Source organism: Schistocerca serialis, chromosome 1 (genome assembly GCF_023864345.2).
Source record: "Schistocerca serialis cubense isolate TAMUIC-IGC-003099 chromosome 1, iqSchSeri2.2, whole genome shotgun sequence".
NCBI lineage: Eukaryota > Metazoa > Arthropoda > Insecta > Orthoptera > Acrididae > Schistocerca > Schistocerca serialis.
The window spans coordinates 611,586,269-611,603,671 of NC_064638.1; positions in this window are offsets into that span (position 1 = coordinate 611,586,269).

The following is a 17,403-nucleotide window of genomic DNA, read 5'->3' on the forward strand; positions in this document are numbered from 1 at the left end:
CAACAGATTTAAGAAATTAACATGAAAGGAATCCAACAGAGACCATTCAACGGCGACTTGCGAGTGTAGGAGGATGAAATGATGATGAAAGACACACAAAACCCAGTCATCTCGAGGCAGAGAAAATCCCTGACCCCGCTGGGAATCGAACCCGGGACCCCGTGCGCGGGAAGCGAGAACGCTACAGCAATATCACGAGCCGCGGACGCAACTGAGAATAATTACTCATTTTCGTTCAAGCACTGTCTCGTGTTCTCTTATTTGATACCACTAATCTCATTAATATTTTACTGACAGGTTTCCAAGCGGAAATGTGAACGGAAATACTGGTTTGGGTGATATCTGTTTAGCTGCCATTGCGGTCCTCTCAAGGAATAACTACGAATTGCAAATACTGTAGATTCAGGTTTTGCGTCCTCACCATTTTCTCAAATAAGTCAAGACACGTTTTCTGCTTTTCAAAATGCGAATATTGTCGGTTCACATGCACTGACGAATAGCACTGAGGAACATGTTTCAGACACCAGTGCATTGTTATTACAGTTAATGCAACAAATGGGACAAAGGCTACAAAAGTTAGACACAACGCTTGAACAAAATCAGAAACCAATGGGACAAAATCTTCAAAAGTTAGATACGATGGAACAAAATCAGTGACAAACACAGCAACAGCTTCAAAAGTTAGACTCATTGGAACAAACGCTTGAACAAACACGTGAAGGTTTAACTGCTGAGTTACTTAAAATCGAATCGAAATGTCAAAAAGTCTGTAATGACGTAAAAACACAAATTTGTGAGCATTTTCAACCTATTTTTTCACGTCATGAAAATGCATTACAGAATCACGAAGCAGCCATAAAAGAACTGCAAACTATTGTTCATGAAAATCACGACACCTTGCAAGCTAAAATTGACTCAATTGCATCTACCATTTCGCTTACGCAACTTGCAAAAACTCAGGAAAACTTAAAGGACACAGTAGATACGATTTCAACACAAATGGACACTCTGAAACTTGGTTCAGAAAAACTCACTGAGGAAATCTGTTCACTATCAGAGAAAGTAACCGAACTTTCGGATCAGTTCACTAACTTATCTACAAAGGTAGATGATGATCTGAATGACACAAGACCCGTAGCCTTCACTGACACAGAAGAGTATGAACAAATTAGAAAATTCGAACAAAATCAAAATCAAATCAATACAGAGTACAAAAGAGAAATCCGGGAAGTACAAGATCAGTTGACGCAGGTAATACAAGAATTACATATTTCAGAGGGCAATCGCGCTCCAATATGGGAAGAGGGACATAGAAATACGGAACAGCCACAAAATAATAACACGAGGCACTTCGGAAATTATGAAAGAAATTGGCAAGGTACACCGAATTTTGAGATGGAACCGCCAAAACGAAGTAACGATGACCGATATGCGACTTGCCGACACGATGATTTTGACTATAAGCTGTTTATTACTACACGTAAATTCAAAACATTTAAGAATTCCGGCAACGACATTCATTCACAAGCATGGCTTCATCAATTCTCTCATTGTTTTCCTCCCAACTGGTCATTAGAGCACAGATTAGAATTAATGTGTGGCTATTTATAGACTGAAACAGCTGTAAGAATGTGATCAGTCATTCACGATTGTCATAGTGAAGGAGAATTTTATCATGCCTTCCTCTCAGCATATTGGTCTCAAGCTACAAAAGACCGAGTAAAACATAGCATCATAATGATGAAACATTTCGAACAATCTGAATTTTCCAGTTTTGTGAAATATTTTGAAGACATGTTGCACAAGAATCAGTACCTGTCAAACCCATACAGCCCCTCAGAACCCATCCGCATTTGCTTAAAAAAATTGCCTGAACATTTACGACATATTATTTTGGCAGGACATTGCAAAGACGACATTGAAGCTTTTCAGGGACACTTACAAGAATTGGAAATCGACACTGACAATCGCGGGACGCGAATACAGGAACACAACAATTACAGGTCACATTCGTCACAATTCCGCGAGGAAAGAAATAATAACTGGACACGACAAGGCTGTTCTTACAACGTAAATTATGACCAAAACTGACACCACCCGTATGACAACTGTTGGCAGAGTAGTAATAATTACAGGGAAAGATCACCTCTCCGCGGTAATGACTATCACAGAGACAATCAAAGAACCAGACAATATGGAAACCAAAATAATTATTGTAAAAGGAGACAACGTCAGACGCAACGGTCCACCGTGCAGTTACGATTCCGAGAGAAATTCTCCACCACATGACCGACAAAAAAGAAACTATATAAACTAGCGACAAAACAACAGACCTGAATTTCATCAGAACTGGCGGGATTCAAACAGGGCGGGCCCTCTCGACAAGGTGAATTTGTAGAAGTTAGATATCCAAATCCCAATAACAACGCGTGCCAACAAAGAGACAATAGGCAATGGCTCACACCACTGGCAGCCACAAAACGTACTTATGAAGCTGACAACGTAGCTGCCGTGGCTAGTAATTACGTAAAAATGGAAGACATTAAGGACATCTTACTCCAGAAACACGACGTAAAACATAACAACATTGCATATCCTGTGATTCACGTTACAGTAAATGACGTTAAATTTACGGCAGTACTGACTCTGTCAGTCCCATTTCAGTAACTAGTGAAACAGCCTTTAGCAAATGCAACAAATCGAACGATTGCCCCACCCTTCCGTTACGTAAGATTAAATTACAAGGTGCAATCGTTGGAAAAAGTGTAGATGTGCGCCAACAAACCAGCTTAGAATTCTTTTGTCAAAGCCACAGCTTCTCTATGAACTTTCTTAGTGTTCCATTATTGTCAACGGAAATTATATTGGGAGTAGACTTTTTGAATGAATGCAAAGCAATCTTAAACTTTCATGATGCTGAAATAAGTTTAGAGGAAGGAGGTAAGTCAATAGCTTTGAAATTTGAAGATTGGCTCTCAAACCATTACGAAGAAATTAATGGGCTTTACCTCTTGTTAGACAACAGTTTGGAATTTTCGACGGAACTTGACACTAACAATTACTCTACAAGTACTGACAGGGATGATATCGACGGCGCATTTGATACTAATTAGTTAATTCAGAATAAAATTCAAACAATTGAGAATTGTAATGACACTGATAGGTAAGACCTTTTTGAGATTTTACAAGCACATTCCACAGGTTTTACTCTCAAAACAGGAACAATCAAGGGATTTCAATACCAATTTCGTGTTCGTGAGCATACTAAATTTTGTGTTAGACCATACGTAATTCCGGCACATTATGGGGACCGTGTTAGAACAGAAATACAATCTATGCTTGACGAGGGCATTATTGAGCCTGCAGTAAGCTCATACAACAATCCATTACATGTTGTTGAGAAGAAAAATGGATCGATCAGGCTTGTCTTAGATTCGAGACAAATCAATACTATCATCATTCCTGAAACAGACAGGCCGCAAACGTTGGAAGAACTTCTTCAAAATTTTAATGGTGTAAAAGTGTTGTCTTCTATTGATCTCAGATCCTGCTTTTATCAGATCGAACTTCATCCAGAATGTAGAAAATACACAGCTTTTCTTTGTTTCGGCGTTTGTTATCAGTTTCGGAAACTTCCTTTTGGTTTGAACATTTCTTCGGCAGCATTCATTCGCGGGCTAAATTCCATATTACCTGAGTTCTTAAAACGTCACATCACCTTATATGTGGATGATATTCTAATAGCAGAAGCCTCATGGGAACAACATCATCGCATCCTCAACAATTTGTTATGTATTTTTGAAGAATCTGGAATCACAGTTAACTTGGAAAAGTCTGAATTCGGTAGGTCAAAGGTGAGGTTTTTGGGACATATTATTTCTTCTGAAGGCATTCAGCCGGATCCTGAAAAGTTAGAAGCAATCAGAGCCATTCCAGTTCCATCCACAAAAAGACAAGTCTGCAGTTTTCTAGGTCTCCTAAATTTTTACCGTCGTTTTCTGAATATGCAAATTCTAGTTACACCAAAACTTTGTTCTCTCACTGGAAAAAATACTATTTGGAACTGGGACGAACAAGCACAGTTGGAATTCAATTCTATGAAAGAAGCGCTGCTTAACGTGCCAATACTAGCTCATCCAGATCTCTCACAAGATTTCTGCCTTAGCACGGATTCTTCTAAGGTGGGTCTTGGTGCCCATTTATTTCAAGAATCCACAGAAAATGACACTACTGTTCAGAAAACCAAGGCTTTTGCTAGCCTGAGTGCTAACGAAATCTGAAAAAAATTATTCCGTTACTGAATTAGAAGCTTTAGCTATCGTTTGGGCATTTAACAAGTTCCGTTTCTTTCTTTCTGATAAGCACGTAAAAGTGTAAAGTGATCATCGTGCATTACAATTTCTTATGTGTTTAAAATTAAATGATCACAGGTTAAAACGTTGGGCATTGTTTCTGCAAGAATTCCACTTCACAATAGTCTACATTTCTGGCAAGGAGAACATTGTTGCGTACGCACTGTCACGCGCACCGGCTGGGCTTGAGAATAGTAACACAGAAGGCAACCTCGAGAAAAATTTCAGTATTCTTTACATTCAAAAACTTCATCATCACATCTTTAAAGGACATTGCTCATGAATAAGATAAAGATCCGATGTGGAAAGACATCAAAAGTAAATGGCATGAAAAGACACACACTCAGATTCGGCATTATCATCTGGTTAGAAACAACATACTCTTCAAACGCTGCACTGTTGATGACAAGCTATGGGTACTTTGCATTCCAGACGATTTTGTTAATAAGCTCATTTGCTACATTCATTTTAGCTACGCACATTTTGGTCCACGAAAATGTTATCATATTCTTCGAACGACTTGTTATTTTAACAATATGGAAAAGAGAATTCGAAGAGTCTTGCTATTTGTAAACTTTGTCAAAGGGCGAAACCATCTACTATCTCACATCGTGCTCTGTTGTTTCCTATCATTCCTTCTAAATTAAAAGAATTTGCTGCTGTTGATCTCTTGGGACCCCTTGTCAGAACATTGAATGGATTTTCGTACGTTCTAGTCGCTGTTGAACTTACTTCAAAATTTGTTTCTTTCACTCCGTTACGTAAAGCCATTGGACGGTCTGTATCCAACGCCTTTGTTAAAAATTTCTTACGTGAAGTTGGCCGCGTTGATAAACTCATTTCAGATAACGGACCGCAATTCAGATCTGCTGTTTGGTCACGCATGCTTCGGAATCATAAAATCAAACCTGTTTTTATTTCATTGTCCTCACCACATTGTAACCCGTCTGAACGGATTATGAAAGAAATCAATAAGCTTTGCAGACTTTATTGTCACAAAAAGCATCAGCATTGGGACAGATATTTACACTTATTTCAAAATACGCTGAATGAAATGCCTCATGACTTCACTGCTTTACCACCTACTCTTGTACTGAAGAATGAAGAACCACCGAACAGAATCAGAGAGCTTGTACCTTTCCCGAATACACGTAAACTTCGACACAAAGACATAATAGATTTGGCTATTAAAAATATAAAATCTGCAGCAGACAAAAGGAGAAAACTACACGGTAAACCAAATGCAAAGAAATTATATATTGGTCAGAAAGTTCTCATTAAAGCTCATTCATTGTCACATAAGAAGAAACACTTGAGTCACAAATTCTTTCTGATTTACAATGGACCTTACAGAATCTGACGTATATCACATGATAATTGCGTAGAAGTTGAAACTCTGCATACTAGGAAGAGTAAAGGATTGCACCACATTTCACATGTCAAACCGTTTATTGAGAGATAATCTGCTTTTTAACTTAGTCTTTGCCATAAAATTTTTCACTTCACGCTACTAGTACAATTTGTCACACTGAGAAACTGTTAACATGCAACCATGTTTTGAAGTTAACTATCCAGTCAAGAACCTAGGGAACATATTTAGACAGTATTTACGAGTGTATTGTTATAGTGAATAGACGACACAGTGTTATTGTGTGTGTACATTCTTGCTTGTTAGTTGCAAGATTACGTAATGACCATAAGGCTCACATACTTAGAACATGTACCGGACTGCTAATGAGATTTTAATGCAACATTTTGGTTTACTTGAAAATACATTCTGGATTTAAAGTACTTTCTGAGAGATACCAGATGACACAGTGGTTAGTTTATTTGACAGCTACACGATTATATCACGACGCTACTAATGAGTGACACAATTTATATTATTGCTTTTGCGCTGTATCTGTTTTAATCTGCACAGTTTTTCTGAATTCTTCTGGAAAGTAAAACATGTTTTAGTAGTAACTTTTGTGATATAGCTACAATGAGACAGCCTTTTCCGTAGCACAACAATACGTTACAGCAGAACTTTGCTTACAGAGGACGATAACTACGACAGTTCTACAGAATTACCTTACAGCAAGACCCACATTTAGCGCTACAGGATACGCATTTGAGTGATTAACTTTGTACTTAAAACATTTATTTTTAAAGATTTTTGAATTACAATGATACAAAGATTTTCCATGATACATTTCATTCCATTGCTGTAATCTGTAACACTTGAGGTTATAATTAAATTAATCCTCAAGGGGGTACACGCTCACTTTGTGTACCATGTGTTTGGCAAGCACAAGGAGCCCTAGCTAGTATGGTATTTGCTTATACAACTTTACACATCAGTACCATATTTCTCTAACACTGAATTACACAGCTATCTGATTAACAAAGAAACAAAAATTTTTTTACTATGTCAGTGACACATGTTTACGCAATTACACAGTTGGATAATTTCACACTTATGAAATTGTGTTTTGTCTGTACTTTGTGAACTGTTCATTTTTTTTAACCATTGTGCTACTATGAGAGCTTTGAATAATGTATTTGGTGTGGGATCATGATTTTTAAAGTACGTTTGAGGTAGATGACACTATTGCAATGAGCAGAGAATTTTTTTTAGGTTTTGAAATTATTGGAGGAAGCTACGACGATTCTGAGATTTGACTGAGGTGCTATGATGTTATTATGATGATGACGATGTGTATTATGCTGTTGACGTGAGTTTATGATCAATAAGCTAATGCTATATGAGGAATTTGATTATGCTACATATTTATTATGATGAAATATTGAAGAAGTGTCGACGAATATGTATATGTGTAATAAGGTAAGGAATAATGAGTAGTGGTTAGGGACTCTGGTTTGTGAAAAAGGGTGTTGGAAACCAGGAATCGTACTTAAAGAGTTATGAAATGTGTGTAAATGCGTGAATGTATTACAATGCCGACGAAAATTTTTGGACACTGTTATATTTATAGGATTTTGTTTCTACACATTTGTAACGAAAATTCTCAAACTGTGAAATTTTTTATATCAGACTGTCGCTGTAATGCAAACTGCTGTCGTAAATATTTCGGTAAGAAAGCCAAGTGACCTTGACGTAATGCGTTATGAGCAGCCAGCTGTTCCAGCTGCCTGGAGAAAAAGCCATTAGCTGAAAAAAAAGAGGCCATATTATCCTCGCTATTGACATTTCTTTGTAGAAAGCATCGCAAATGCGACATGCTCAAACTTGAAAATATATGATTACACTGTGGAGCTCTTAATTTATGATATTTACTAAAATGCCTAATGAAATTATCAGAAAGATTTTAGGTCTATTGTCTTTCTAGTTGAGAGATTGCTCATTTTGTTTAATATCTAGTTTCTAACTGCACTGCAGCATTGGTTAAAATAAAATTTAATAGATATACAAATATAGTTTTTTTATACCTACAGATCCAGTAACTAATAGTTTTACAATCTACTTCCAAAAAAACGAGGGAGCACAAAAAGACATTTCCACTTCACAGAAATTGCATACATAATTTTTGTCAACGATTTGATAACTTTTTGCTGAGTAAATTTTTGTGATGCATCACTCTAGTGTTAAGATGTGACATAGGTGTTAGACATGGCTATCTTTACTGTACTATTTTTTCTGCTTGTGGGTTTGTCATGTTTAGATATAAGTTATTACATTTGCTGCTGCTGTTTGCCAGGCATAGTGCTACTGAATTTCACTTTATATTACTCTGTTAAGCCAGTTGTACTACTGATTTATTTTTCTTATTTGCTGCACATTGCCTTATATTAGTTGTAATGTTTCATTTGCTTTGCTAATTTAGATATATTGCTGCTTGCTTGGCCAATTTCCATTTTTTTGTCATTGCTGTTTGTGTTACTTGTTTTGTGCTGCTGCATTGCCTCGTCCCTTAGTTTAGCATCTGAGCTCAGTAGATTTAAGTTAGCTTAAGATGGGGTAGGCTATATGAGAGAACGAGTTGTGATGAATTGGAAGAAATGCATTGAGAAGCTATAAGAAAATGGTTTGCCCAAAAAAGTATTTTGAGAGAGGATATGAACAAAAAAGTAGAGTTTAGGGACAACAGGTTTAGGTAGGATTTTCTTGAAAATAAATGATGAGGTAAGATAATGGAAAATAAACAATGAGGTAAGAAATATGTGAACATATAAATACAGAAAGCATGCTTGGATAGGATTTTTTTTTTTGTGGAAACAAATGTTGAAATAAGACGAAAGATCTATGGAATGAAGTTTTGGGTTGGACTGCAGCACCAAATGTTACACTGAAAACAAACCCTGTCCTTGCCTCCTGTGTTATTCTGCTATGTGTTTGTGTACTCCTGTGTATTTGTGTTTCTCCTGTCTTTATGTGTTTAACTAATAAGATTTACGTTGTAGAATTTTTCAAGTACTAAGCTACATTCACTATGACGAGGAATACTGTTATCCCCTAATATAATTAGCATTGATAATATGTTATTTACTTTGTAAAGATGTATAGACAGTATTAATTCTGTTATGTTTCAATGCTCATGTGTGAAATTAATATTTCGAAATCTATTCTCATTATTTTATATATTTACTTATGTCATAATTCCTGTAACACTGATGTATATGTTTATTTCTATTCTTTTGTAAGGCATGTGTTACTACAAATGTTATCTGTACTGTTATATTCTTTAATGATGTATTTTGTACCTTTGTAATTGTATTCTTATGTTGTAAATTTATAATTGTATAGACAACAGTTCTTCAAATTAAGTATCATTTCACTGCACACATTTCTGTTGGTCATAATATATGCACAGTATGTGAGAAGTTGGGACTGTTAGTGCTTGCACGTGTGTTGATAATTCAGCAAGGGACTGGTTAACAGCATTGCTGGTTCTAAGGACAATTCCAAAAACTTTGTGAGTGCACAAGTGGTGGTTTATGGACTTGCTATATAGTACAAGACTCTTCGATGGTGACTGTGCACCTGCACAGTCGCAACAGATGGCTGCTGGCCATCTCTACAAGGACTGAAGTGGGTCTGCACCTTCGATGGCCTACCAATACAATTATTACTATAAGGACTGCAGTGGGTCTGCGCCTCTGGCGGCCCACCAATACCATTCTCTCTACCAGGACTACAGCGGGTCTGCTCTGTGATGACCTACCTACCAATATTCTTCAAAACTTCGACAGACTCTGCTGTGGATTTGCTCTGTTGTGGCCCATTACCTGTCTGCATGTCAAAAGTCAGCACTGTCTTTCCATTGGAAGGACAACACTGCTTCTTCAAGACTGCATGGAAATCCACTACTTCTGTGTGCATTTTCTTTTACTGCTCAGACTTTGAGAAAAACACTGCAATTTTACTGTGATGAACGATCAGGACTGTCTTTATGGACTGTGAGAAAGTTTTAGCTTTTGACCTACATTGTATCGATAAGTGTGTGCATTTGATTTCTTTGTTATTGTAATTATGAAAATTTTTTTCAAATCTGTATTGGCCACTGCCCAAAACAATCTGTAAAATTTTTTGTGGGAAGCATGGTGGCTATGTAAGTAGGATGTTTAGATTTTTATGTTGGTGATGCCACGTAGCGCTTTGTATTAAAATCGCAGGCTGTGCTTTGAGCAGTCTGTGGCTGGGTGGCATTGTTGGAATAGTCACCATTGTAGTGTTGGGCAGTTGGCTGTTAACAGCGCGTAGCATTGCGCAGTTGGAGGTGAGCCGCCAGCAGTGGTGGATGTGGGGACAGAGATGGCGGAATTTTGAGAGTGGACGATCTGGACGTGTGTCCATCAGAAAGAGTAAATTTGTAATATTGGATATCATGGACTGATATATACATTATCACTTATGAACACTATTAAGGTAAATATATTGTTTGCTTTCTATCAAAATCTAACTATGCCTATCAGTAGTTAGTGCCTTCAGTAGTTTGAATCTTTTGTTTAGCTGGCAGTAGTGGCGCTCACTATATTGCAGTAGTTCGAGTAACGAAGATTTTTGTGAGATAAGTGATTTGTGAAACGTATAGGTTACTGTTAGTCAGGGCCATTCTTTTGTAGGGATTTTTGAAAGTCAGATTGCGTTGCGCTAAAAATATTGTGTGTCGGTTTAGTGTTGATCAGAATAAGTAAAGAGAGTAATGCCTGAGTACGTTCAGTTTTGCTCAGCTGTTTGAAAATCAAATAACATAAGATGTTTATCAGCACAGTAATTCAATAATTTTGCTAAGGGGACGTTTCATAAGTTATTAGGTGGCAACCCCCATCGAATGCCTCAGTCAGCTATAGAGTGGTTTCCTGCAACGAGGAAATGTTAGTAACTTAGAATTTTTGAAAAGTGCAGCTGGTCAGATATCAAAGACGACGTCCAGAGTGAGGTAAGGACGAGAGACTTAGTATGGCAGCTGCATAACTCAAAGTACTCAGTTCAAGGTCCCCTATCACCTTAGTAAGTTATTCATAATTACCTGCATTAAAGACACATAATGTGTATCCAGAGGACATGTAGGCTGTAATTGAAGAAATGTCATGATGATCTGTCAATTGGCAAAAGATTCAGGAATAGTCCCCCATTCGGATCTCCAGGAGGGGACTGCCAAGGGGGAGGTTACCATGAGAAAAAGACGTCGGGGCTTGGAATGTCAGAAGCTTCAACGTGGTAGGCAAACTAGAAAATCTGAAAAGGAAGATAAGAAGGCTCAATCTAGATATAATAGGGGTCAGTGAAGTGAAGTGGTCAGTTGAGTATAGGGTAACATCAATAGCAACAGAAAATGGTATAACGGGAGTAGGATTCGTTATGAATAGGAAGGTAAGGCAGAGAGTGTGTTACTGTGAATAATAGTTCAGTGACAGGGTTGTTCTTATCAGAATCGATAGCAAACCAATATATGAATAGGAAGGTAAGGCAGAGAGTGTGTTACTGTGAATAGTTCAGTGACAGGGTTATTCTTATCAGAATCGATAGCAAACCAATATATGAATAGGAAGGTAAGGCAGAGAGTGTGTTTCTGTGAATAGTTCAGTGACAGGGTTGTTCTTACCAGAATCGATAGCAAACCAACACCGACGACGATAGTTCAGGTATACATGCCGACGTCGCAAGCTGAAGATGAAAAACTAGAGAAAGTGTATGAGAATATTGAGAGGGTAATACAGTACGTAAAGGGTGATGAAAATCTAATAGTCATGAGGGACTGGAATTCATTTCTAGGGGAAGGAGTAGAAGAAATTGTTACAGGAGAATATGGGCTTCGGACAAGGAATGAGAGAGGTCAAAGACTAATAGAGTTCTATAACAAGTTTCAGTCAGCAATAGCGAATACCCCGTTCAAGAAACACAATTGAAGGAATACTCGGAAAAGGCCGGGTGATATTCCCGTTAGTTTACATCATGGTCAGACAGAGATTTCCGAAATCAGATACTGGATTATAAGACGTGCCCCAGTGCAAACATGTCAGGAAGAACCAATACGCAAAGAAGTGGGATACGGAAGTACTAACGAATGGCAACATATGCAGAAGTTGGAAGGAAAACATAGGTACAAAGAAGGTAACTGCGAAGAAACCAGGAGTAACAGAAGAAATACTTATGTTGACTGATAAAAGTAGGAAGTACAAAAATGTTCCGGGAAACTCAGGAATACAGAAATACAAGTCGTTGAGGAATAAAATAAATAGGAAGTACAGGGAAGCTAAGACGAAACGGCTGCAGGAAAAATATGAAGACATCGAAAAAGAACTGGTTGTCGGAAGGACAGACTCAGCATACAGGAAACTCAAAACCTTCGGTGACATTAAAAGTAAGGGTGGTAACATTAAGAGTGCAACGGGAATTCCACTGTTAAATGCTGAGGAGAGAGCGGATAGATGGAAAGAATACATTGAAAGCGTAGCTATGAGGGGGAAGATTTGTCTGATGTGATAGAAGAAGAAACAGGAGTCGTGGTGTGTAGAATGTATGAGTCTGGCGACATACCATCTGACTTTCAGAAAAGCATCATCCACACACTTCCGAAGTCGGCAAGAGCTGACAAGTGCGAGAATTATCTCACAATTAGCTTAACAGCTCATGCATCCAAGTTGTTTACAAGAATAATATACAGAAGAATGGAAAAGAAAATTGAGGGTGCGCTAGATGACGATCAGTTTGGCTTTAGGAAAAGTAGAGGCACGAGAGAGGCAATTCAGACGTCGCGTTTAATAATGGAAGCAAGAATAAAGAAAAATCAAGACACGTTCATAGGATTTGTCGACCTGGAAAAAGTGTAAAATGGTGCAAGATGTTCGCAATACTGAAAAAAGTAGGGGTAAGCTGTAGGGAGAGACGGGTCATGTATAATATGTACAACAGCCATGGCGGAATAATAAGAGTGGACGACCAAGAACGCAGCTCTCATATTAAAAAGGGTGTAAGACAAGGATGTATCCTTTCGCCCCTACTGTTCGATCTGTACGTCGAGGAAGCAATGATGGAAGTAAAAGAAAGGTTCAGGAGTGGAGTTAAAATTCAAGGTGAAAGGATATCAATGATACGATTCGCTGATGATATTGCTATCCTGAGTGAAAGTGAAGAAGAATTGCATGATCTGCTGAACGGAATGAACAATCTAGTGAGTGCAGAGTAGGGATTGAGTGTAAATCGGAGAAAGACGAATGTAATGAGAAGCAGCAGAAACGAGAACAGCGAGAAACGTAACATCATGATTGACGGTCACGGAGTAGATGAAGTTAAGGAATTCTGCTATCTAGGCAGTAAAATAACCAACGATGGATGGAGCAAGGACATCAAAAGCAGACTAGCTATGGCAAAAAAGGCGTTCCTGAACAGGAGAAGTCTACTAACATCAAATTTCGGCCTTAATTTGAGGAAGAAATTTCTGAGTATGTTCGTCTGGATTATAGAATTGTTTGGTAGTGAAACATGACTGTGGGAAAACCGGAACAGAAGAGAATCGGAGCATTTGAGATATTTTGCTGCAGGCAAATGTTGATAATTAGGTGGACTGATAAGGTAAGGAATGAGGAAACGAATATGTGGAAAATACCGATAAGGAGAAGGGATAGAATCATAGGACATCTGTTAAGACACGAGGGAATGACTTCTATGATACTAGAGAGAGCTGTAGAGGGCAAAAACTGTAGAGGAAGACAGAGATTGGAATACATCAAGCAAATAATTAAGGACGTAGGTTTCAAGTGTTACTCTGAGATGAAGAGGTTAGCACAGGGGAGGAATTCGTGGCGTGCTGCATCAAACCAGTCAGAAGACTGATGATAAAAAAAAAACCTTCGGGATTTCATAATAAGACTGCCGGAAAACTACGTGGCATGCAGAAGAGAGACACTTTCCAATAGATACAGTATATCTCCAAGTATTAGACTAATAACGCAGGTGCTCTATATGGTTATATGGCTCTGAGCACTATGGGACTCAACATCTATGGTCATAAGTCCCCTAGAACATAGAACTACTTAAACCTAACTAACCTAAGGACATCACACAACACCCAGTCATCACGAGGCAGAGGAAATCCCTGACCCCGCCGGGAATCGAACCCGGGAACCCGGGCGCGGGAAGCGAGAACGCTACCGCACGACCACGAGCTGCGGACTACATGGTTATAGTTTGTGATACAGGGAATACCGGCGGAGAAGCACGTTTATACAATTCTTCAGTGGAGCAATAGTAACCTGCTTCGGAAATTTGTTCGCGCCTTCCGATAGGCAACTCGGTGAACAAATTCAAGCCAACAGTACGGCGCGAGTAATTTGTCCATATATTCTGACATATATGTCCCTAAGAAGTGCTCTGTAATGATTCCACGAAATCGATACTTGGAGATGTTCTCTATGCATTAATATGTATCATTTCTCTTGTATTTCCTGTAGTTTTCACTCAATCTTCTGAAACTCCAAGGTGCTTACGATCACCCTCGTATAAAACTGACTGTAAAGGTTTGGAACTTTCTGTACAAATTTTGAGGTATAATTGTCCTTCTTTGCATCTTTGCAGCTGGAGAATGCGTACAGTCTACCTACAACTATGTCCTTACACGAGGCCATGATGTGATAAAAGAGGGACATAAGCTTCTCACATCAGTATGAAAATGTTATTATTCCTGCTCTCATTTAGTTCTGCAGTTACGTTCAGTGATGGAACAGTCTAAATACACATTCCCTGTTCCACTGAATTTGTGCTCGACTATGATCGAGCCGATGTTTGGAACGATTTTTCATCCCGTCGTCGTTGACTCTTTAATGGCATGAGTCCACGGTATTGTCTCCTGTGTACAAACAAGAGCGACAAAGGGAATGGCACGGCGTCAGAACACAGGAGGCTATCGCGTAACGCCGGATTTCCCCGCTTTCAGCTGTCAATCAAAGATATTTTAATCGTTGTATCAATAAACAAATGTGAGCGTCAAACTTCCGTGCCAGTATATGCGGTAGAAATTATTTCAGTAAATCAGTGTGGAGGGGGAGGTGGGAGCGGACTGTCAGACGGCTCATTTTTTGTCGTCAATCCAGAGTAGACACGGGCAGCGTTTTTCACAACGCAAATTGAAAAATGTCGAGCATTGCGCCAGTTACGCAGTCTTTTAGAGACTTAGATCCTCAAAACTTCCTTTGTACTAGTGGTAAATGGCGCTATAATGTACACATACACTCCTGGAAATTGAAATAAGAACACCGTGAATTCATTGTCCCAGGAAGGGGAAACTTTATTGACACATTCCTGGGATCAGATACATCACATGATCACACTGACAGAACCACAGGCACATAGACACAGGCAACAGAGCATGCACAATGTCGGCACTAGCACAGTGTATATCCACCCTTCGCAGCAATGCAGGCTGCTATTCTCCCATGGAGACGATCGTAGAGATACTGGATGTAGTCCTGTGGAACGGCTTGCCATGCCATTTCCACTTGGCGCCTCAGTTGGACCAGCGCTCGTGCTGGACGTGCAGACCGCGTGAGACGACGCTTCATCCAGTCCCAAACATGCTCAATGGGGGACAGATCCGCAGATCTTGCTGGCCAGGGTAGTTAACGTACACCTTCTAGAGCACGTTGGGTGGCACGGGATACATGCGGACGTGCATTGTCCTGTTGGAACAGCAAGTTCCCTTGCCGGTCTAGGAATGGTGGAACGATGGGTTCGATGACGGTTTGGATGTACCGAGTTCTATTCAGTGTCCCCTCGACGATCACCAGTGGTGTACGGCCAGTGTAGGAGATCGCCCCCCACACCATGATGCCGGGTGTTGGCCCTGTGTGTCTCGGTCGTATGCAGTCCTGATTGTGGCGCTCACCTGCACGGCGCCAAACACGCATACGACCATCATTGGCACCAAGGCAGAAGTGACTCTCATCGCTGAAGACGACACGTCTCCATTCGTCCCTCCATTCACGCCTGTCGCGACACGACTGGAGGCGGGCTGCACGATGTTGGGGCGTGAGCGGAAGACGGCCTAACGGTGTGCGGGACCGTAGCCCAGCTTCATGGAGACGGTTGCGAATGGTCCTCGCCGATACCCCAGGAGCAACAGTGTCCCTAATTTGCTGGGAAGTGGCGGTGCGGTCCCCTACGGCACTGCGTAGGATCCTACGGTCTTGGCGTGCATCCGTGCGTCGCTGCGGTCCGGTCCCAAGTCGACGGGCACGTGCACCTTCCGCCGACCACTGGCGACAACATCGATGTACTGTGGAGACCTCACGCCCCACGTGTTGAGCAATTCGGCGGTACGTCCACCTGGCCTCCCGCATGCCCACTATACGCCCTCGTTCAAAGTCCGTCAACTGCACATACGGTTCACGTCCACGCTGTCGCGGCATGCTACCAGTGTTAAAGACTGCGATGGAGCTCCGTACGCCACGGCAAACTGGCTGACACTGACGGCGGCGGTGCACAAATGCTGCGCAGCTAGCGCCATTCGACGGCCAACACCGCGGTTCCTGGTGTGTCCGCTGTGCCGTGCGTGTGATCATTGCTTGTACAGCCCTCTCGCAGTGTCCGGAGCAAGTATGGTGGGTCTGACACACCGGTGTCAATGTGTTCTTTTTTCCATTTCCAGGAGTGTATATTGCTACCATGAAACGATGGTAGTCCAATAACGTACACTGAAATGAAATTTATACGTGGAAAGATTATCAGTACTTGAAATAAGCATTACAATATATCCGTTACACTTATATGCACGGAACTGTATGTATTTTTTCCTTTCTGTGATTTAATGTATAAGTAAGTCAGTTAAAAATCAAAAGATCTATTATTCGATGCTAAACGGCTGCTAAAACATCTTCTACCGTTTGTTCACCTCTGAGAATTCTTAAAATGCATAATATCATGTAAAGTTAGGTACTGCTCCTTAATAAAAGGTTGAGAGGCAGAGGCATAACACGTCCGAAAGGATAATAATCCAAGAGACCCAGAAAGCAGTAAATGCAGGCCCTCAGGTAGATGTCGTTGACTTCCGAAAGGCATTCGATACAGCTCCGCACTGCCTCTTAATGAACAAAAAACGAAATTATGGAATATCAGACCAACTGTGTGACATTGAAGAGTTTCTAGCAAACAGAATACTGTATGGCATTGTGAACGAAGATAAGTCATCGGATTTAAAAATAACTTCAGGCGCGTTCCAAAGGAGTGTTTTAGGTCCATTACTTTTCATAATATTTATGGATGACCTAGTAAATAACGTCAGAAGTTTCACGAGGTTTCTCGCGGCTAGTGCTGTTGTATAAAGAGATCTTGCGGCGCTACAAAATTGTACCGAAATGCAGGTAGAGCTACGGAAGATCGACGCATGGTGCAGGGAGTGGCGATTGACCCTCAACATAAACACACGTAACGTATTGCGAATACAAAGACAGAAGGACCTCTATACTGCGATCACACAACTACAGAACACTCACTAGAAGCCTTTTATTTCCATAAAACACCTACCAGTATGCGTACAGAGCGATCTGAAATGAAAAGACCACATAAAATTAATCGCGAGTGGAGCTAATACCACACTGAGATTCATTGAAA